This window comes from Oncorhynchus masou, unplaced genomic scaffold, assembly GCF_036934945.1.
Source record: "Oncorhynchus masou masou isolate Uvic2021 unplaced genomic scaffold, UVic_Omas_1.1 unplaced_scaffold_948, whole genome shotgun sequence".
In the NCBI taxonomy this organism is placed as follows: Eukaryota; Metazoa; Chordata; class Actinopteri; order Salmoniformes; family Salmonidae; genus Oncorhynchus; species Oncorhynchus masou.
Window position 1 is genome coordinate 52,970 of NW_027015975.1, and position 23,196 is coordinate 76,165.

Genomic DNA, 23,196 nt, shown 5'->3' on the forward strand with positions numbered 1-23,196 from the left:
AATAACACTACCTAGTGGAGGTATCTCTGTCAGTATATACTATCTGTAGAATAACACTACCTAGAGGAGGTATCTCTGTCAGTATATACTCTCTGTAGAATAACACTCCCTAGTGGAGGTATATACTATCTGTATATACTATCTGTAGAATAACACTACCTAGTGGAGGTATCTCTGTCAGTATATACTCTCTGTAGAATAACACTACCTAGTGGAGGTATATACTATCTGTATATACTCTCTGTAGAATAACACTACCTAGTGGAGGTATCTCTGTCAGTATATACTATCTGTAGAATAACACTACCTAGTGCAGGTATCTCTATCAGTATATACTATCTGTAGAATAACACTACCTAGTGGAGGTATCTCTGTCAGTATATACTATCTGTAGAATAACACTACCTAGTGGAGGTATATACTCTCTGTAGAATAACACTACCTAGTGGAGGTATCTCTGTCAGTATATACTATCTGTAGAATAACACTACCTAGTGGAGGTATATACTATCTGTAGAATAACACTACCTAGTGGAGGTATCTCTGTCAGTATATACTCTCTGTAGAATAACACTACCTAGAGGAGGTATCTCTGTCAAATCAAAATCAAATCAAATCAAATTTATTTATATAGCCCTTCGTACATCAGCTGATATCTCAAAGTGCTGTACAGAAACCCAGCCTAAAACCCCAAACAGCAAGCAATGCAGGTGTAGAAGCACGGTGGCTAGGAAAAACTCCCTAGAAAAGCCAAAACCTAGGAAGAAACCTAGAGAGGAACCAGGCTATGTGGGGTGGCCAGTCCTCTTCTGGCTGTGCCGGGTAGAGATTATAACAGAACATGGCCAAGATGTTCAAATGTTCATAAATGACCAGCATGGTCGAATAATAATAAGGCAGAACAGTTGAAACTGGAGCAGCAGCACGGCCAGGTGGACTGGGGACAGCAAGGAGTCATCATGTCAAGTAGTCCTGGGGCATGGTCCTAGGGCCGCGGTTCAGTTGAAACTGGAGCAGCAGCACGGCCAGGTGGACTGGGGACAGCAAGGAGTCATCATGTCAGGTAGTCCTGGGGCATGGTCCTAGGGCTCAGGTCCTCCGAGAGAGAAGGAGAGAATTAGAGAACGCACACTTAGATTCACACAGGACACCGAATTGGACAGGAGAAGTACTCCAGATATAACAAACTGACCCCAGCCCCCCGACACATAAACTACTGCAGCATAAATACTGAAGGCTGAGACAGGAGGGGTCAGGAGACACTGTGGCCCCACCCGAGGACACCCCCGGACAGGGCCAAACAGGAAGGATATAACCCCACCCACTATGCCAAAGCACAGCCCCCACACCACTGGAGGGATATCTTCAACCACCAACTTACCATCCTGAGACAAAGCTGAGTATAGCCCGCTGTCAGTATATACTATCTGTAGAATAACACTACCTAGTGGAGGTATCTCTGTCAGTATATACTATCTGTAGAATAACACTACCTAGAGGAGGTATCTCTATCAGTATATACTATCTGTAAAATAACACTACCTAGAGGAGGTATCTCTGTCAGTATATACTATCTGTAGAATAACACTACCTAGAGGAGGTATCTCTATCAGTATATACTATCTGTAGAATAACACTACCTAGAGGAGGTATCTCTGTCAGTATATACTATCTGTAGAATAACACTACCTAGTGCAGGTATATACTCTCTGTAGAATAACACTACCTAGAGGAGGTATCTCTATCAGTATATACTCTCTGTAGAATAACACTACCTAGTGGAGGTATCTCTATCAGTATATACTATCTGTAGAATAACACTACCTAGTGGAGGTATCTCTGTCAGTAGATACTATCTGTAGAATAACACTACCTAGAGGAGGTATCTCTATCAGTATATACTCTCTGTAGAATAACACTACCTAGAGGAGGTATCTCTATCAGTATATACTCTCTGTAGAATAACACTACCTAGAGGAGGTATCTCTATCAGTATATACTCTCTGTAGAATAACACTACCTAGTGGAGGTATCTCTATCAGTATATACTATCTGTAGAATAACACTACCTAGTGGAGGTATCTCTGTCAGTAGATACTATCTGTAGAATAACACTACCTAGAGGAGGTATCTCTATCAGTATATACTCTCTGTAGAATAACACTACCTAGAGGAGGTATCTCTATCAGTATATACTATCTGTAGAATAACACTCCCTAGTGGAGGTATATACTCTCTGTAGAATAACACTACCTAGTGGAGGTATATACTCTCTGTAGAATAACACTACCTAGTGGAGGTATATACTCTCTGTAGAATAACACTACCTAGTGGAGGTATCTCTGTCTAACATCAGAAACTCTGAAACAGAAAGCAGAACCGTTGATTTGACCACGTGTGTGTTTGTCTTAGTGAGGTGTCAGTCGTGCTGACTAACATGTCATTTCCTGTCCCAGTCCAACACCCGTCACAAGGTGTTGGTGATGGAGTATTGTCCCTGTGGGAGTCTGTATACGGTGCTGGAGGAGTCTTCTAACGCCTACGGACTCCCCGAGGATGAGTTCCTTATCGTGCTACAGGACGTGGGTAAGAAGGACTGGACACACACACACACACACACACCTCTTACAGACACACACACCTTATCACCTCGTCTCAACATCAACTACCCATTATCACCTCACCATCAACTACCCATTATCACCTCAACATCAACTACCCATTATCACCTCAACATCAACTACCCATTATCACCTCATCATCAACTACCCATTATCACCTCATCATCAACTACCCATTATCACCTCATCATCAACTACCCATTATCACCTCAACATCAACTACCCATTATCACCTCATCTCAACATCAACTGATCAAACCTACCTTACCCCCTACCTACTACCACTCTGATCAAAACTCTGATTCTGTATGTTAGTGTCAGGTTGACTGGTGCTCTGTGGGTTGAGGTGGTCATGACTAACGCTGCTCTGTGTGTTGAGGTGGTAACGCTGCTCTGTGGGTTGAGGTGGTAATGACCGTAACGGTGCTCTGTGGGTTGAGGTGGTAATGACTAACGCTGCTCTGTGTGTTGAGGTGGTAACGCTGCTCTGTGGGTTGAGGTGGTAATGACTAACGCTGCTCTGTGTGTTGAGGTGGTAACGCTGCTCTGTGGGTTGAGGTGGTAATGACTAACGCTGCTCTGTGTGTTGAGGTGGTAACGCTGCTCTGTGGGTTGAGGTGGTAATGACTAAAGCTGCTCTGTGTGTTGAGGTGGTAACGCTGCTCTGTGGGTTGATGTGGTAATGACTAACGCTGCTCTGTGGGTTGAGGTGGTAATGCGGCTCTGTGTGTTGAGGTGGTAATGACTACCGCTGCTCTGTGTGTTGAGGTGGTAACGCTGCTCTGTGTGTTGAGGTGGTAATGACTAACGCTGCTCTGTGTGTTGAGGTGGTAACGCTGCTCTGTGGGTTGAGGTGGTAATGACTCACGCTGCTCTGTGTGTTGAGGTGGTAATGACTCACGCTGCTCTGTGTGTTGAGGTGGTAACGGTTCTCTGTGTGTTGAGGTGGTAACGCTGCTCTGTGGTCATGTGACACATAACCCTGTCCTGTATGTTAACAGTCGCCGGTATGAACCATCTCAGAGAGTACGGCATCGTGCACCGTGACATCAAACCAGGCAACATCATGCGTGTCATCGGCGAGGACGGGAGGTCCGTCTACAAGCTGACTGATTTCGGAGCAGCCAGAGAACTAGATGACGATGAGCAGTTTGTCTCTCTTTACGGCACTGAGGAATATCTGGTGAGTCTCCTGACCTCCGACCTCTACCTGCCGTTTGGACCTCTCACCTACAATAGGACACTTTACTCATCTAAAGGAATAATCTGCTATGGACTTCACCTCAACATGACGTGTGTCTCTCTCTGTGTGTCTCTCTGTGTTTGTGTCTCTCTGTGTTTGTGTCTCTCTGTGTGTGTGTGTCTCTCTGTGTGTGTGTGTCTCTCTGTGTGTGTGTGTCTCTCTGTGTGTGTGTGTGTCTCTCTGTGTGTGTGTGTGTCTCTCTGTGTGTGTGTGTCTCTCTGTGTGTGTCTCTGTGTGTCTCTCTCTCTGTGTGTCTCTCTCTCTCTGTGTGTGTCTCTCTCTCTGTGTGTGTCTGTGTGTGTCTCTCCTTGTGTGTCTCCCTGTGTGTGTCTCTCTCTCTGTGTGTGTCTGTGTGTGTCTCTCCTTGTGTGTCTCCCTGTGTGTGTCTCTCTCTCTGTGTGTGTCTGTGTGTGTCTCTCCTTGTGTGTCTCTCCTTGTGTGTCTCTCTGTGTGTGTCTCTCTGTGTGTGTCTCTCTGTGTGTGTCTCTCTGTGTGTGTCGCTCTGTGTGTGTCGCTCTGTGTTTGTCTCGCTCTCTGTGTGTCTCTCTCTCTGTGTGTCTCTCTCTCTCTGTGTCTCTCTCTCTGTGTCTCTCTCTCTGTGTGTGTCTCTCTGTGTGTGTCTCTCTGTGTGTGTGTCTCTCTGTGTGTGTCTCTCTGTGTGTGTCTCTCTGTGTGTGTCTCTCTGTGTGTGTCTCTCTGTGTGTCTCTCTGTGTGTGTGTGTGTCTCTCTGTGTGTCTCTCTCTCTGTGTGTGTCTCTCTCTCTGTGTGTGTCTCTCTGTGTGTGTCTCTCTGTGTGTGTGTCTCGCTCTGTGTGTGTCTCGCTCTGTGTGTGTCTCGCTCTGTGTGTGTCTCTCTCTGTGTGTCTGTGTGTCTCTCTCTCTGTGTGTGTCTCTCTCTGTGTGTCTGTGTGTCTCTCTCTCTCTGTGTGTGTCTCTCTCTCTGTGTGTCTCTCTCTCTGTGTGTGTCTCTCTCTGTGTGTGTGTCTCTCTGTGTGTGTGTCTTTCTGTGTGTGTGTCTCTCTCTGTGTGTCTCTCTCTGTGTGTGTCTCTCTGTGGGTGTCTCTCTGTGTGTGTCTCTCTGTGTCTCTCTCTCTGTGTCTCTCTCTCTGTGTGTGTCTCTCTCTGTGTGTGTCTCTCTCTCTCTCTGTGTGTCTCTCTCTGTCTCTCTGTGTATCTCCAACAGCACCCTGACATGTATGAGCGTGCAGTGCTGAGGAAAGAGCACCAGAAGAAGTATGGTGCGACGGTTGACCTGTGGAGCATCGGAGTCACCTTCTTCCACGCTGCCACCGGATCACTCCCCTTCAGACCCTTCGAAGGACCACGCAGGAACAAGGAAGTCATGTAAGAACGGCATCCTGGTGGTCTAGAGGTCTAAGAACTACATCCTGTTGACATAGGGTGGTCTAAGAACTACATCCTGTTGACCTAGGGTGGTCTAGTGGTCTAAGAACAACATCCTGGTGACATAGTGTGGTCTAGTGGTCTAAGAACAACATCCTGGTGACATCGGGTGGTCTAGTGGTCTAAGAACTATATCCTGGTGACCTAGGGTGGTCTAGTGGTCTAAGAACTATATCCTGTTGACCTAGGGGGTGGTCTAAGAACTATATCCTGGTGACCTAGGGTGGTCTAAGAACTATATCCTGGTGACCTAGGGTGGTCTAAGAACTACATCCGTTTGACCTAGGGTGGTCTAGTGGTCTAAGAACTATATCCTGTTGACCTAGGGTGGTCCTGGTGAAGTAGGTTGGTCCAAGAAATATATCCTGTTGACCTAGGGTGGTCTAAGAACTATTTCCTGGTGACCTAGGGTGGTCTAGTGGTCTAAGAACTACGTCCTGGTGACCTAGGGTGGTGTAAGAACTAAGTATTCAGACCCTTTGCTGTGATACTCGAAATTGAGCTCAGGTAAATCCTGTTTCCATTGATCATCCTTGAGATGTTTCTATAACTTTATTGGAGTCCCCCTGTGGTAAATTCAACTGATTTGGAAAGGCACACACCTGTCTATATAAGGTCCCACAGTTGACAGTGGATGTCAGAGCAAAAACCAAGCGATGAGGTCGAAGGGATTGTCCATAGAGCTCTGAGACAGGATTGTGTCGAGACACAGATCTGGGGAAGGGTACCAAAAAATGTCCACAGCATTGAAGGTCCCCAAGAACACAGTGGCCTCCATCATTCTTAAATGGAAGAAGTTTGGAACCACCAAGACTCTTCCTAGAGCTGGCCGCCCAGCCAAACTGAGCAATCGGGGGAGAAGGGCCTTGGTCAGAGAGGTGATTGAGAACCCGATGGTCACTCTGATAGAGCTCCAGAGTTCCTCTGTGGCAATTGGAGAACCTTCCAGAAGGACACGCATCTCTGAAGTACACCACCAATCAGGCCTTTATGGTAGAGTGGCCAGATGGAAGCCAGTTTGCCAAAGGGCACCTAAAGGACTCAGACCATGAGAAACAAGGTTCTCTGGTCTGATGAAACCAAGATTGAACTCTTTAGCCTGAATGCCAGGCGTCACATCTGGAGGAAACCTGGCTCCATCCCTTCGGTGAAGCATGGTGGTGGCAGCATCATGCTGTGGGGATGTTTTTCAGCGGCAGGGACTGGGAGACTAGTCAGGAACGAGGGAAAGATGAACAGAGTAAAGTACAGAGAGATCCTTGATGAAAAGCTGCTCCAGAGCGCTCAGGACATCAGACTGGGGCGAAGGTTCACCTTCCAACAGGACAACGACCCTAAACACACAGCCAAGACAACGCAGGAGTGGCTTCGGGACAAGTCTCTGAATGTCCTCGAGTGGCCCAGCCAGAGTCCAGACTTGAACCCGATCGAACATCTCTGGAGAGACCTGACAGAGCTTGAGAGGAACTGCAGAGAGGAATGGGATAAACTCCCCAAATACAGGTGTGCCAAGCTTGTAGCGTCAGACCCAAGAAGACTCGAGGCTGTAATCACTACCAAAGGTGCTTCAACAAAGTACTGAGTAAAGGGTCTGAATACTTACAACAAAAACAAAAAAACCTGTGTTTGCTTTGTCATTATGAGCTATTGTGATGTCATTATGAGCTATTGTGATGTCATTATGGTGTATTGTGTGTAGATTGAAGAGGGGGAAAAAAACAATTTAATCCATTTTAGAATTCAGGCTGTAACGTAACAAAATGTGGAAGAAGTCAAGAGGTCGGAATAGTTTCTGAATTTCCTGTATATAGCTACCGCTGCAGCAGGGGTTCAGATCAGCCCACTGCTGTTTCAGGACCTGTCTCTTTCATCTGGGCCCGTGTCCTGTTTCAGGACCTGTCTCTTTCCCCTGGGCCCGTGTCCTGTTTCAGGACCTGTCTCTTTCCTCTGGGCCCGTGTCCTGTTTCAGGACCTGTCTCTTTCCTCTGGGCCCGTGTCCTGTTTCAGGACCTGTCTCTTTCCTCTGGGCCCGTGTCCTGTTTCAGGACCTGTCTCTTTCCTCTGGGCCCGTGTCCTGTTTCAGGACCTGTCTCTTTCCCCTGGGCCCGTGTCCTGTTTCAGGACCTGTCTCTTTCCTCTGGGCCCGTGTCCTGTTTTAGGACCTGTCTCTTTCCCCTGGGCCGTGTCCTGTTTCAGGACCTGTCTCTTTCCTCTGGGCCTGTGTCCTGTCCAATAAAGCACAAATAGGAGAGGAGTGGCTCCTTGAAGTCCGTTGGACAGGTGGATAGGTGTGACAGTATCTATAAAAAGAGATGAGATGTTTGTCTCGGTGACTGAAGGTTTTGTATAGTGACGTTGTTGTCCTGTCTCCCATCAGGTATAAAATCATCACAGAGAAGCCATCAGGAACCGTCTCTGGGCAGCAGAAGTTTGAGAACGGAAAGATTGAGTGGAGCACAGAGATGCCTGTCTCCTGCAACCTGTCCAAGTACGTACTTTAGTCTACCCCCTGACCTCTACCCCCTGACCTCTACCCCCTGACCTCTACCCCTGTCTACTGCAGCTCCTCCAAGTAGGTCCTCTGGTCCATTAAAACTAGTAAATTACCTGACCTCTAATTACCTGACCTCTAACCCCTGACCTCTAACCCCTGACTTCTAACCCCTGACCTCTACCCCTGTCTACTGCAGCTCCTCCAAGTAGGTCCTCTGGTCCATTAAAACTAGTAAATTACCTGACCTCTAATCACCTGACCTCTAACCCCCTGACCTCTCTCTCCTCCATGGGCCTCCAGAGCTTGCTGACCCCAGTCCTAGCCAACATCTTGGAGGCTGACCTTTAACATCTGACCTCTCTCTCTCCTCCAGGGGCCTCCAGAGCTTGCTGACCCCAGTCCTAGCCAACATCTTGGAGGCTGACCTCTGACCTCTCTCTCTCCTCCAGGGGCCTCCAGAGCTTGCTGACCCCAGTCCTAGCCAACATCTTGGAGGCTGACCTCTGACCTCTCTCTCTCCTCCAGGGGCCTCCAGAGCTTGCTGACCCCAGTCCTAGCCAACATCTTGGAGGCTGACCTCTGACCTCTCTCTCTCCTCCAGGGGCCTCCAGAGCTTGCTGACCCCAGTCCTAGCCAACATCTTGGAGGCTGACCTCTGACCTCTCTCTCTCCTCCAGGGGCCTCCAGAGCTTGCTGACCCCAGTCCTAGCCAACATCTTGGAGGCTGACCAGGAGAAGTGTTGGGGCTTTGACCAGTTCTTTGCTGAGACCAGTGATATCCTGCATCGTACCGTGGTGTTGGTCTTCAGTCTACAGCAGGCTACTCTCCACTACATCTACATCCACCAGTACAATACGTGAGTCTCCACTACATCTACATCTACCAGTACAATACGTGAGTCTCCACTACATCTACATCCACCAGTACAATACGTGAGTCTCTACTACATCCACCAGTACAATACGTGAGTCTTCTCTACATCCACCAGTACAATACGTGAGTCTCCACTACATCTACATCCACCAGTACAATACGTGAGTCTCTACTACATCCACCAGTACAATACGTGAGTCTCCACTACATCTACATCCACCAGTACAATACGTGAGTCTCTACTACATCTACATCCACCAGTACAATACGTGAGTCTCTACTACATCTACCAGTACAATATGTGAGTCTCCACTACATCTACATCCACCAGTACAATACGTGAGTCTCTACTACATCCACCAGTACAATATGTGAGTCTCTACTACATCTACATCCACCAGTACAATATGTGAGTCTCCACTACATCCACCAGTACAATACGTGAGTCTCTACTACATCTACATCCACCAGTACAATACGTGAGTCTCCACTACATCCACCAGTACAATACGTGAGTCTCTACTACATCTACATCCACCAGTACAATACGTGAGTCTCCACTACATCCACCAGTACAATACGTGAGTCTCTACTACATCTACATCCACCAGTACAATACGTGAGTCTCTACTACATCTACATCCACCAGTACAATACGTGAGTCTCTACTACATCCACCAGTACAATACGTGAGTCTCTACTACATCCACCAGTACAATACGTGAGTCTCTACTACATCCACCAGTACAATACGTGAGTCTCCACTACATCTACCAGTACAATACGTGAGTCTCTACTACATCCACCAGTACAATACGTGAGTCTCCACTACATCCACCAGTACAATACGTGAGTCTCTACTACATCTACATCCACCAGTACAATACGTGAGTCTCCACTACATCCACCAGTACAATACGTGAGTCTCTACTACATCTACATCCACCAGTACAATACGTGAGTCTCTACTACATCTACATCCACCAGTACAATACGTGAGTCTCTACTACATCCACCAGTACAATACGTGAGTCTCTACTACATCCACCAGTACAATACGTGAGTCTCTACTACATCCACCAGTACAATACGTGAGTCTCCACTACATCTACCAGTACAATACGTGAGTCTCTACTACATCCACCAGTACAATACGTGAGTCTCTACTACATCTACCAGTACAATACGTGAGTCTCTACTACATCTACCAGTACAATACGTGAGTCTCCACTACATCTACCAGTACAATACGTGAGTCTCCACTACATCCACCAGTACAATACGTGAGTCTCCACTACATCCACCAGTACAATACGTGAGTCTCCACTACATCCACCAGTACAATACGTGAGTCTCTACTACATATACATCCACCAGTACAATACGTGAGTCTCTACTACATCCACCAGTACAATACGTGAGTCTCCACTACATCTACATCTACCAGTACAATACGTGAGTCTCTACTACATCTACCAGTACAATACGTGAGTCTCTACTACATCTACCAGTACAATACGTGAGTCTCCACTACATCTACCAGTACAATACGTGAGTCTCCACTACATCCACCAGTACAATACGTGAGTCTCCACTACATCCACCAGTACAATACGTGAGTCTCCACTACATCCACCAGTACAATACGTGAGTCTCTACTACATCTACATCCACCAGTACAATACGTGAGTCTCCACTACATCCACCAGTACAATACGTGAGTCTCTACTACATCTACATCCACCAGTACAATACGTGAGTCTCTACTACATCTACATCCACCAGTACAATACGTGAGTCTCTACTACATCCACCAGTACAATATGTGAGTCTCTACTACATCCACCAGTACAATACGTGAGTCTCTACTACATCCACCAGTACAATACGTGAGTCTCCACTACATCTACCAGTACAATACGTGAGTCTCTACTACATCCACCAGTACAATACGTGAGTCTCTACTACATCTACCAGTACAATACGTGAGTCTCTACTACATCTACCAGTACAATACGTGAGTCTCCACTACATCTACCAGTACAATACGTGAGTCTCCACTACATCCACCAGTACAATACGTGAGTCTCCACTACATCCACCAGTACAATACGTGAGTCTCCACTACATCCACCAGTACAATACGTGAGTCTCTACTACATATACATCCACCAGTACAATACGTGAGTCTCTACTACATCCACCAGTACAATACGTGAGTCTCCACTACATCTACATCTACCAGTACAATACGTGAGTCTCTACTACATCTACCAGTACAATACGTGAGTCTCTACTACATCTACCAGTACAATACGTGAGTCTCCACTACATCTACCAGTACAATACGTGAGTCTCTACTACATCTACCAGTACAATACGTGAGTCTCCACTACATCTACATCTACCAGTACAATACGTGAGTCTCTACTACATCTACATCCACCAGTACAATACGTGAGTCTCTACTACATCCACCAGTACAATACGTGAGTCTCTACTACATCTACCAGTACAATACGTGAGTCTCCACTACATCTACCAGTACAATACGTGAGTCTCCACTACATCTACATCTACCAGTACAATACGTGAGTCTCTACTACATCTACCAGTACAATACGTGAGTCTCTACTACATCTACCAGTACAATACGTGAGTCTCCACTACATCTACCAGTACAATACGTGAGTCTCTACTACATCTACCAGTACAATACGTGAGTCTCCACTACATCTACATCTACCAGTACAATACGTGAGTCTCTACTACATCCACCAGTACAATACGTGAGTCTCTACTACATCCACCAGTACAATACGTGAGTCTCTACTACATCCACCAGTACAATACGTTACAGCCTTATTCTAAAATGTATACAAGTTTTTCACCTCATCAATCTACACACAATACCCCATAATGACATCACAATACCCCATAATGACATCACAATACCCCATAATGACAAAGCAAAAATGTGTTTTTAGTTATTTAGCACATTCCAGAAAGACAACCATCTCTGCAGCACTCCACCAATCAGGTCTTTGTGGTAGAGTGGCCCGACGGAAGCCACTCCTCAGTAAGAGGCACATGACAGCCCGCTTGGAGTTTACCAAAAGGCACCTAAAGACTCTCAGACCAGGAGAAACCAGATTCTCTGGTGTGATAAAACCAAGATTATACTCTTGGCCTGAATGCCAAACGTCACGTCTGGAGGAAACCTGGCAGCATCCCTACGGTAAAGCATGGTGGTGGCAGCATCATCCCTACAGTGAAGCATGGTGGTGCCGGGCACCATCCCTACGGTAAAGCATGGTGGTGGCAGTATCATCCCTACAGTGAAGCATGGTGGTGGCAGCATCATCCCTACAGTGAAGCATGGTGGTGGCAGCATCATCCCTACAGTGAAGCATGGTGGTGCCGGGCACCATCCCTACAAAAAAGCATGGTGGTGGCAGCATCATCCCTACAGTGAAGCATGGTGGCGGCAGCATCATCCCTACAGTGAAGCATGGTGGCGGCAGCATCATCCCTACAGTGAAGCATGGTGGCGGCAGCATCATGCCTACAGTGAAGCATGGTGGCGGCAGCATCATGCCTACAGTGAAGCATGGTGGCGGCAGCATCATCCCTACAGTGAAGCATGGTGGCGGCAGCATCATCCCTACAGTGAAGCATGGTGGCGGCAGCATCATCCCTACAGTGAAGCATGGTGGTGTCAGCATCATCCCTACAGTGAAGCATGGTGGTGGCAGCATCATGCTGTGGGATGTTTTTCAGCGGCAGGGACTGGCGTAGCAAAGTACAGAGATCCTCGATGAAAACCTGCTCCAGAGCACTCAGTACCTCAGACTGGGGCGAAGGTTCACCGTCCAACAGGACAACCACCCTAATTACACATCCAAGACAACGCTGGAGTGGCTTCGGGACAAGTCTTTGAATGTCCTTGATTGGCCCAGCCAGAGCCCGTACTTGAACCCAATCAAACATCTCTGGAGAGACCTGAAAATAGCTGTGCAGCGACGCTCCCCACCCAACCTGACAGAGTCTGACAGTATCTGCAGAGAAGAATGGGAGAACCTTCCCAAATACAGGTGTGCCAAACTTTAGGGTCACCGTTGATAATGACAGACTGGTTGTGATCCTTCTCTCCGAGGATGTCGGACAGGACAAATAGGACCAAAAAGCCCACTGACCATACACACAGAATGATTACTTTTCTCTGTTAACTGCTCCGAGAGATTGAGGCTGACCCTTAACCTCTGACCTCTCTCCCCAGGGCGACTCTCTTCCAGGAGCTGTTGTCTCGTCGGTGCAGTATCCCGGTCCACAACCAGGAGCTCCTGTACGAGGGCGACGCCTACAGCTTGAGCCCAACCGCCAAGCCCAGACCTTCCCGCGGACCTCCAGAGACAACCCCATCATGCTGCTCAGCAGAGAGTCCGTAGCGACAGTGGGGCTCATCTTCGAGGACCGTAAGAGTCTTTATTATTAGCATCGATGTGGAAATGGGATTTACACTGAACACAAATACAGACAACATGTGAAGTGTTGGTCCCGTGTTTTCATCAGCTGAAATTAAAGATCCCGGAAATGTTCCGTACGCACAGAAAGATGATTTCTCTCATGTTTTGGGCACGAATTTGTTTACATCCCCGTTACGTAGCATTTCTCCTTTGACAAGATAATTGACCTGACTGCAGTTCGGGGTGGTAATCAACGTCGTTGGGAAAATGCTCACCTTCGATGTCCACGCTGGAGAAGCTCTTCACGGACGAATCCCGGTTTCAACTGTCCCGGGGCAGACGGCGTTGTGAACAGAGTGCCCCATGATGGGGTGATGGGCAGGCATAAGCTCTGAACAACCAACACAATGACATTTTATTGTATTGATGGCAATTTGAATGCACAGAGAGACCCTGATGACATCTGGCGCCATCACCTCGTGTTTCAGCATGATAATGCACGTCTCAAGGATCTGTACACAATTCCTGGAAGCTGAAAATGTCCCAGTTCTTCCATGGCCTGCGTACTCATTGAACATGTCACCCCATTGAGCATGTTTGGGATGCTCTGGATCGACGTGTACGACAGCGTGTTCCAGTTCCCGCCAATATCCAGCAACGTCACACAGCCAATGAAGAGGAGTGGGACAACATTCCACAGGCCACAATCAACAATATCCAGCAACGTCTATCTATCTGTTAACCTCAGTCTCTATCTGTCTGTTATCTCAGTCTCTATCTGTCTGTTATCTCAGTCTCTATCTGTCTGTTAACCTCAGTCTCTATCTGTCTGTTATCTCAGTCTCTATCTGTCTGTTATCTCAGTCTCTATCTGTCTGTTATCTCAGTCTCTATCTGTCTGTTATCTCAGTCTCTACCTGTCTGTTATCTCAGTCTCTATCTGTCTGTTATCTCAGTCTCTCTCTGTCTGTTATCTCAGTCTCTCTCTGTCTGTTATCTCAATCTCTATCTGTCTGTTATCTCAGTCTCTATCTGTCTGTTAACCTCAGTCTCTATCTGTATTTCTGTACAGCACTTTGAGATATCAGCTGATGTACGAAGGGCTATATAAATAAATTTGATTTGATCTGCCTGTTAACCTCCTTCTCTATCTGCCTGTTAACCTCAGTCTCTATCTGCCTGTTAACCTCCTTCTCTATCTGCCTGTTAACCTCCTTCTCTATCTGCCTGTTAACCTCCTTCTCTGTCTGTCTGTTAACCTCCTTCTCTATCTGCCTGTTAACCTCCTTCTCTATCTGCCTGTTAACCTCCTTCTCTATCTGCCTGTTAACCTCCTTCTCTGTCTGTCTGTTAACCTCCTTCTCTATCTGCCTGTTAACCTCCTTCTCTATCTGTCTGTTAACCTCCTTCTCTATCTGCCTGTTAACCTCCTTCTCTATCTGTCTGTTAACCTCCTTCTCTATCTGTCTGTTAACCTCCTTCTCTATCTGCCTGTTAACCTCAGTCTCTATCTGTCTGTTAACCTCCTTCTCTATCTGCCTGTTAACCTCAGTCTCTATCTGTCTGTTATCTCAGTCTCTATCTGTCTGTTATCTCAGTCTCTATCTGTCTGTTATCTCAGTCTCTATCTGTCTGTTATCTCAGTCTCTACCTCTCTGTTATCTCAGTCTCTATCTGTCTGTTATCTCAGTCTCTATCTGTCTGTTATCTCAGTCTCTGTCTGTTATCTCAGTCTCTCTCTGTCTGTTATCTCAGTCTCTCTCTGTCTGTTATCTCAATCTCTATCTGTCTGTTATCTCAGTCTCTATCTGTCTGTTAACCTCAGTCTCTATCTGTATTTCTGTACAGCACTTTGAGATATCAGCTGATGTACGAAGGGCTATATAAATAAATTTGATTTGATCTGCCTGTTAACCTCCTTCTCTATCTGCCTGTTAACCTCAGTCTCTATCTGCCTGTTAACCTCCTTCTCTATCTGCCTGTTAACCTCCTTCTCTATCTGCCTGTTAACCTCCTTCTCTGTCTGTCTGTTAACCTCCTTCTCTATCTGCCTGTTAACCTCCTTCTCTATCTGCCTGTTAACCTCCTTCTCTGTCTGTCTGTTAACCTCCTTCTCTGTCTGTCTGTTAACCTCCTTCTCTATCTGCCTGTTAACCTCAGTCTCTATCTGTCTGTTAACCTCCTTCTCTATCTGCCTGTTAACCTCAGTCTCTATCTGCCTGTTAACCTCCTTCTCTATCTGTCTGTTAACCACCTCCTCTATCTGCCTGTTAACCTCCTTCTATATCTGCCTGTTAACCTCCTTCTCTATCTGCCTGTTAACCTCCTTCTCTATCTGCCTGTTAACCTCCTTCTCTATCTGCCTGTTAACCTCCTTCTCTATCTGCCTGTTAACCTCCTTCTCTATCTGCCTGTTAACCTCCTTCTCTATCTGTCTCTGTTGTTAATCGTAGTCTCTCTATTGATCTCCACAGCGAGTCCTCCTAAAGTCCAGCCTCGCTACGATCTGGACCTGGATGCCAGCTATGCCAAGGTAACTATATATTATGATATATGTTATGCCAGCTATGCCAAGGTAACTATATGTTATGCCAGCTATGCCAAGGTAACTATATATTATGCTATATGTTATGCCAGCTATGCCAAGGTAACTATATGTTATGCCAGCTATGCCAAGGTAACTATATATTATGCTATATGTTATGCCAGCTATGCCAAGGTAACTATATGTTATGCTATATGTTATGCCAGCTATGCCAAGGTAACTATATATTATGCTATATGTTATGCCAGCTATGCCAAGGTAACTATATATTATGCCAGCTATGCCAAGGTAACTATATATTATGCCAGCTATGCCAAGGTAACTATATATTATGCCAGCTATGCCAAGGTAACTATATATTATGCTATATGTTATGCCAGCTATGCCAAGGTAACTATATATTATGCTATATATTATGCCAGCTATGCCAAGGTAACTATGTATTATGCTATATGTTATGCCAGCTATGCCAAGGTAACTATATATTATGATATATGTTATGCCAGCTATGCCAAGGTAACTATATATTATGCTATATATTATGCCAGCTATGCCAAGGTAACTATGTATTATGCTATATGTTATGCCAGCTATGCCAAGGTAACTATATGTTATGCTATATGTTATGCCAGCTATGCCAAGGTAACTATATATTATGCTATATGTTATGCCAGCTATGCCAAGGTAACTATATATTATGCCAGCTATGCCAAGGTAACTATATATTATGCTATATGTTATGCCAGCTATGCCAAGGTAACTATATGTTATGCCAGCTATGCCAAGGTAACTATATATTATGCCAGCTATGCCAAGGTAACTATATATTATGCCAGCTATGCCAAGGTAACTATATATTATGCTATATGTTATGCCAGCTATGCCAAGGTAACTATATATTATGCTATATGTTATGCCAGCTATGCCAAGGTAACTATATATTATGCCAGCTATGCCAAGGTAACTATATATTATGCCAGCTATGCCAAGGTAACTATATATTATGCTATATGTTATGCCAGCTATGCCAAGGTAACTATATATTATGCTATATGTTATGCCAGCTATGCCAAGGTAACTATATATTATGCTATATGTTATGCCAGCTATGCCAAGGTAACTATATATTATGCTATATGTTATGCCAGCTATGCCAAGGTAACTATATATTATGCTATATGTTATGCCAGCTATGCCAAGGTAACTATATATTATGCTATATGTTATGCCAGCTATGCCAAGGTAACTATATATTATGCCAGCTATGCCAAGGTAACTATATATTATGCTATATGTTATGCCAGCTATGCCAAGGTAACTATATATTATGATATATGTTATGCCAGCTATGCCAAGGTAACTATATATTATGCTATATGTTATGCCAGCTATGCCAATGTAACTATATATTATGCCAGCTATGCCAAGGTAACTATATATTATGCTATATGTTATGCCAGCTATGCCAATGTAACTATATATTATGCCAGCTATGCCAATGTAACTATATATTATGCCAGCTATGCCAAGGCAACTATATATTATGCTATATTTTAGGCCATTATGAGTTGTCATTATGGGGCATTGTGATGTCATTATGGGGCATTGTGATGTCATTATGGGGCATTGTGATGTCATTATGGGGCATTGTGATGTCATTATGGGGCATTGGGTGTAAAAAACATTTGAATCCATCATAGAATAAGGCTGTAATGTAACAAAATGTGGGAACATTCAAGGGGTCTGAATACTTTGTGAAGGCAGTGTATAGGTTATGCCAGCTATGCCAAGGTAACCAAGGTAACCGAGATCCACTAGATGTCTGTCAGACTCTCACCCTGAGTAAAGCCACAAAAACAACATGTTGCTCAACATGGGAAGGTTGTCATTTATTGAGATGACTCATGTTCTGGAGGCAGCATGGTCACTAGCTGGCACAGCCACAAAGTCACACAATCTGATTTGAATCCTAACCTTAACCACACTGCTAACCTATGCCCCCCCAAACAGAAGCTGTGTGTCCGTAAGGGGAGGTTGGAGTGTGTGGTGCCCCTAACTAATATCCTAAAATGTCTTCCTCCGTTGTCCAGACGTTTGCAGGAGACGTGGGCCACCTGTGGAAGACCTCAGACTCCCTGTTGGTTTGTCAGGAGCTGGTCAGGAAGGGAGTCAGGGGACTGATGTAAGTCCTGTTAACCTTACAATGCACCAGACAACCAGCACCTGGTATACCCCTCACCTGGTACACTGTTCACCTGGTACACTGTTCAACTGGTACACTGTTCAACTGGTATACCCCTCAACTGGTACACTGTTCACCTGGTACACTGTTCAACTGGTACACTGTTCACCTGGTATACCCCTCACCTGGTACACTGTTCACCTGGTACACTGTTCACCTGGTATACCCCTCACCTGGTACACTGTTCACCTGGTACACTGTTCACCTGGTGTTCTGTAGAAATCAATGTAACTTTTGTCAATGGTCTGTATGTGTTGGTGCCACCTCTGATCTGCTATCAAATGAATGGAACGATGTGTCTCAGTCTGAGTGAGTTGATGAAGGAGGACGACAACGAGAGTGTCTGTCTGTCTGTCTGTCTGTCTGTCTGTCTGTCTGTCTGTCTGTCTGTCTGTCTGTCTGTCTGTCTGTCTGTCTGTCTGTCTGTCTGTGTGAGTTGATGAAGGAGGACGACAACGAGAGTGTCTGTCTGTCTGTCTGTCTGTCTGTCTGTGTGAGTTGATGAAGGAGGACGACAACGAGAGTGTCTGTCTGTCTGTCTGTCTGTCTGTCTGTGTGAGTTGATGAAGGAGGACGACAACGAGAGTGTCTGTCTGTCTGTCTGTCTGTCTGTCTGTCTGTCTGTCTGTCTGTCTGTCTGTCTGTCTGTCTGTCTGTCTGTCTGTCTGTCTGTCTGTCTGTCTGTCTGTCTGTGTGAGTTGATGAAGGAGGACGACAACGAGAGTGTCTGTCTGTCTGTCTGTCTGTCTGTCTGTGTGAGTTGATGAAGGAGGACGACAACGAGAGTGTCTGTCTGTCTGTCTGTCTGTCTGTCTGTGTGAGTTGATGAAGGAGGACGACAACGAGAGTGTCTGTCTGTCTGTCTGTCTGTCTGTCTGTCTGTCTGTCTGTCTGTCTGTCTGTCTGTCTGTCTGTCTGTCTGTCTGTCTGTCTGTCTGTCTGTCTGTGTGAGTTGATGAAGGAGGACGACAACGAGAGTGTCTGTCTGTCTGTCTGTCTGTCTGTCTGTGTGAGTTGATGAAGGAGGACGACAACGAGAGTGTCTGTCTGTCTGTCTGTCTGTCTGTCTGTGTGAGTTGATGAAGGAGGACGACAACGAGAGTGTCTGTCTGTCTGTCTGTCTGTCTGTCTGTGTGAGTTGATGAAGGAGGACGACAACGAGAGTGTCTGTCTGTCTGTCTGTCTGTCTGTCTGTGTGAGTTGATGAAGGAGGACGACAACGAGAGTGTCTGTCTGTCTGTCTGTCTGTCTGTCTGTGTGAGTTGATGAAGGAGGACGACAACGAGAGTGTCTGTCTGTCTGTCTGTCTGTCTGTCTGTGTGAGTTGATGAAGGAGGACGACAACGAGAGTGTCTGTCTGTCTGTCTGTCTGTCTGTCTGTCTGTCTGTCTGTCTGTCTGTCTGTCTGTCTGTCTGTCTGTCTGTCTGTCTGTCTGTCTGTCTGTCTGTCTGTCTGTCTGTCTGTCTGTCTGTCTGTCTCAGTGAGTTGATGAAGGAGGACTACAACGAGTGTCTGTCTGTCTGTCTGTCTGTCTCAGTGAGTTGATGAAGGAGGACGACAACGAGAGTGTCTGTCTGTCAGTCTGTCTGTCTGTCTGTCTGTCTGTCTGTCTGTCTGTCTGTCTGTCTGTCAGTCTGTCTGTCTGTCTGTCTGTCTGTCTGTCTGTCTGTCTGTCTGTCTGTCTGTCTGTCTGTCTGTCTGTCTGTCTGTCTGTCTGTCTGTCTGTCTGTCTGTCTGTCTGTCTGTCTGTCTGTCTGTCTGTCTGTGTGAGTTGATGAAGGAGGACGACAACGAGTGTCTGTCTGTCTGTCTGTCTGTCTGTCTGTGTGAGTTGATGAAGGAGGACGACAACGAGAGTGTCTGTCTGTCTGTCTGTCTGTCTGTCTGTGTGAGTTGATGAAGGAGGACGACAACGAGAGTGTCTGTCTGTCTGTCTGTCTGTCTGTCTGTCTGTCTGTCTGTCTGTCTGTCTGTCTGTCTGTCTGTCTGTCTGTCTGTCTGTCTGTCTGTCTGTCTGTCTGTGTGAGTTGATGAAGGAGGACGACAACGAGAGTGTCTGTCTGTCTGTCTGTCTGTCTGTCTGTCTGTCTGTCTGTCTGTCTGTCTGTCTGTCTGTCTGTCTGTCTGTCTGTCTGTCTGTCTGTCTGTCTGTCTGTCTGTCTGTCTGTCTGTCTGTCTGTCTGTCTGTCTGTCTGTCTGTCTGTGTGAGTTGATGAAGGAGGACGACAACGAGAGTGTCTGTCTGTCTGTCTGTCTGTCTGTCTGTGTGAGTTGATGAAGGAGGACGACAACGAGAGTGTCTGTCTGTCTGTCTGTCTGTCTGTCTGTGTGAGTTGATGAAGGAGGACGACAACGAGAGTGTCTGTCTGTCTGTCTGTCTGTCTGTCTGTCTGTCTGTCTGTCTGTCTGTCTGTCTGTCTGTCTGTCTGTCTGTCTGTCTGTCTGTCTGTCTGTGTGAGTTGATGAAGGAGGACGACAACGAGAGTGTCTGTCTGTCTGTCTGTCTGTCTGTCTGTGTGAGTTGATGAAGGAGGACGACAACGAGAGTGTCTGTCTGTCTGTCTGTCTGTCTGTCTGTGTGAGTTGATGAAGGAGGACGACAACGAGAGTGTCTGTCTGTCTGTCTGTCTGTCTGTCTGTGTGAGTTGATGAAGGAGGACGACAACGAGAGTGTCTGTCTGTCTGTCTGTCTGTCTGTCTGTGTGAGTTGATGAAGGAGGACGACAACGAGAGTGTCTGTCTGTCTGTCTGTCTGTCTGTCTGTGTGAGTTGATGAAGGAGGACGACAACGAGAGTGTCTGTCTGTCTGTCTGTCTGTCTGTCTGTGTGAGTTGATGAAGGAGGACGACAACGAGAGTGTCTGTCTGTCTGTCTGTCTGTCTGTCTGTCTGTCTGTCTGTCTGTCTGTCTGTCTGTCTGTCTGTCTGTCTGTCTGTCTGTCTGTCTGTCTGTCTGTCTGTCTGTCTGTCTGTCTGTCTGTCTGTCTCAGTGAGTTGATGAAGGAGGACTACAACGAGTGTCTGTCTGTCTGTCTGTCTGTCTCAGTGAGTTGATGAAGGAGGACGACAACGAGAGTGTCTGTCTGTCAGTCTGTCTGTCTGTCTGTCTGTCTGTCTGTCTGTCTGTCTGTCTGTCTGTCAGTCTGTCTGTCTGTCTGTCTGTCTGTCTGTCTGTCTGTCTGTCTGTCTGTCTGTCTGTCTGTCTGTCTGTCTGTCTGTCTGTCTGTCTGTCTGTCTGTCTGTCTGTCTCAGTGAGTTGATGAAGGAGGACTACAACGAGTGTCTGTCTGTCTGTCTGTCTGTCTGTCTCAGTGAGTTGATGAAGGAGGACTACAACGAGTGTCTGTCTGTCTGTCTGTCTGTCTCAGTGAGTTGATGAAGGAGGACTACAACGAGAGTGTCTGTCTGTCTGTCTGAGTGAGTTGATGGAGGACTACAACGAGAGTGTCTGTCTGTCTGAGTGAGTTGATGAAGGAGGACTACAACGAGAGTGTCTGTCTGTCTGTCTCTCTCTGTCTGTCTCAGTGAGTTGATGAAGGGCTACAGCGAGATGGTACATAATGTCAATGTGTCTCTCTGTCCCTCTATCCCTCTGTCTCTCTGTGTCTCTGTGTCTCAGTGAGTTAATGAAGGAGGACTACAGCGAGATGGTACATAATGTCAATGTGTCTCTCTGTCCCTCTATCCCTCTGTCTCTCTGTGTCTCTGTGTCTCAGTGAGTTAATGAAGGAGGACTACAGTGAGATGGTACATAATGTCAGTGTCTCTCTGTCCCTCTATCCCTCTGTCTCTCTGTGTCTCTGTGTCTCAGTGAGTTAATGAAGGAGGACTACAGTGAGATGGTACATAATGTCAATGTGTCTCTCTGTCCCTCTATCCCTCTGTCTCTCTGTCTCTCTCTGTGTCTCAGTGAGTTAATGAAGGAGGACTACAGCGAGATGGTACATAATGTCAATGTGTCTCTCTGTCCCTCTGTCCCTCTGTCCCTCTCTCTCTCTGTGTCTCAGTGAGTTAATGAAGGAGGACTACAGCGAGATGGTACATAAGAAGTCAGAGGTCATCCACGTCTGTCACTACTGCGCTCAGATCCTGGAGAGGACAGAGCAGCTGTGAGTACACACTTTGATTTGTTTAGACACTCTTCCCCTCCAGCTCCTCAGAGGATAGAACCAGCAGGAGGTGTTGTTGTTGTCGTCTCCTCTCCCAGGTACGAGGTGTTAATGCAGGCCAATATGTTGTTGTCTCGTCTCCCAGGTACGAGGTGTTACTGCAGGCCAATATGTTGTTGTCTCCTCTCCCAGGTACGAGGTGTTAATGCAGGCCAATATGTTGTTGTCTCCTCTCCCAGGTACGAGGTGTTAATGCAGGCCAATATGTTGTCTCCTCTCCCAGGTACGAGGTGTTAATGCAGGCCAATATGTTGTTGTCTCCTCTCCCAGGTACGAGGTGTTAATGCAGGCCAATATGTTGTTGTCTCCTCTCCCAGGTACGAGGTGTTAATGCAGGCCAATATGTTGTTGTCTCCTCTCCCAGGTACGAGGTGTTAATGCAGGCCAATATGTTGTTGTCTCCTCTCCCAGGTACGAGGTGTTAATGCAGGCCAATATGTTGTCTCCTCTCCCAGGTACGAGGTGTTAATGCAGGCCAATATGTTGTTGTCTCCTCTCCCAGGTACGAGGTGTTACTGCAGGCCAATATGTTGTCTCCTCTCCCAGGTACGAGGTGTTAATGCAGGCCAATATGTTGTTGTCTCCTCTCCCAGGTACGAGGTGTTAATGCAGGCCAATATGTTGTTGTCTCCTCTCCCAGGTACGAGGTGTTACTGCAGGCCAATATGTTGTCTCCTCTCCCAGGTACGAGGTGTTAATGCAGGCCAATATGTTGTTGTCTCCTCTCCCAGGTACGAGGTGTTAATGCAGGCCAATATGTTGTTGTCTCCTCTCCCAGGTACGAGGTGTTAATGCAGGCCAATATGTTGTTGTCTCCTCTCCCAGGTACGAGGTGTTGATGCAGGCCAATATGTTGTCTCCTCTCCCAGGTACGAGGTGTTAATGCAGGCCAATATGTTGTTGTCTCCTCTCCCAGGTACGAGGTGTTAATGCAGGCCAATATGTTGTTGTCTCCTCTCCCAGGTACGAGGTGTTACTGCAGGCCAATATGTTGTTGTCTCCTCTCCCAGGTACGAGGTGTTACTGCAGGCCAATATGTTGTTGTCTCCTCTCCCAGGTACGAGGTGTTAATGCAGGCCAATATGTTGTTGTCTCCTCTCCCAGGTACGAGGTGTTAATGCAGGCCAATATGTTGTTG

The 23,196-nt window shown here is 46.5% G+C and overlaps 1 pseudogene; it reads left to right on the plus strand.

Annotated features, from left to right (window-relative positions):
- Nucleotides 1–23,196, plus strand: part of LOC135538370 (serine/threonine-protein kinase TBK1-like) — a 66,102-nt pseudogene that overhangs the window by 11,775 nt on the left and 31,131 nt on the right.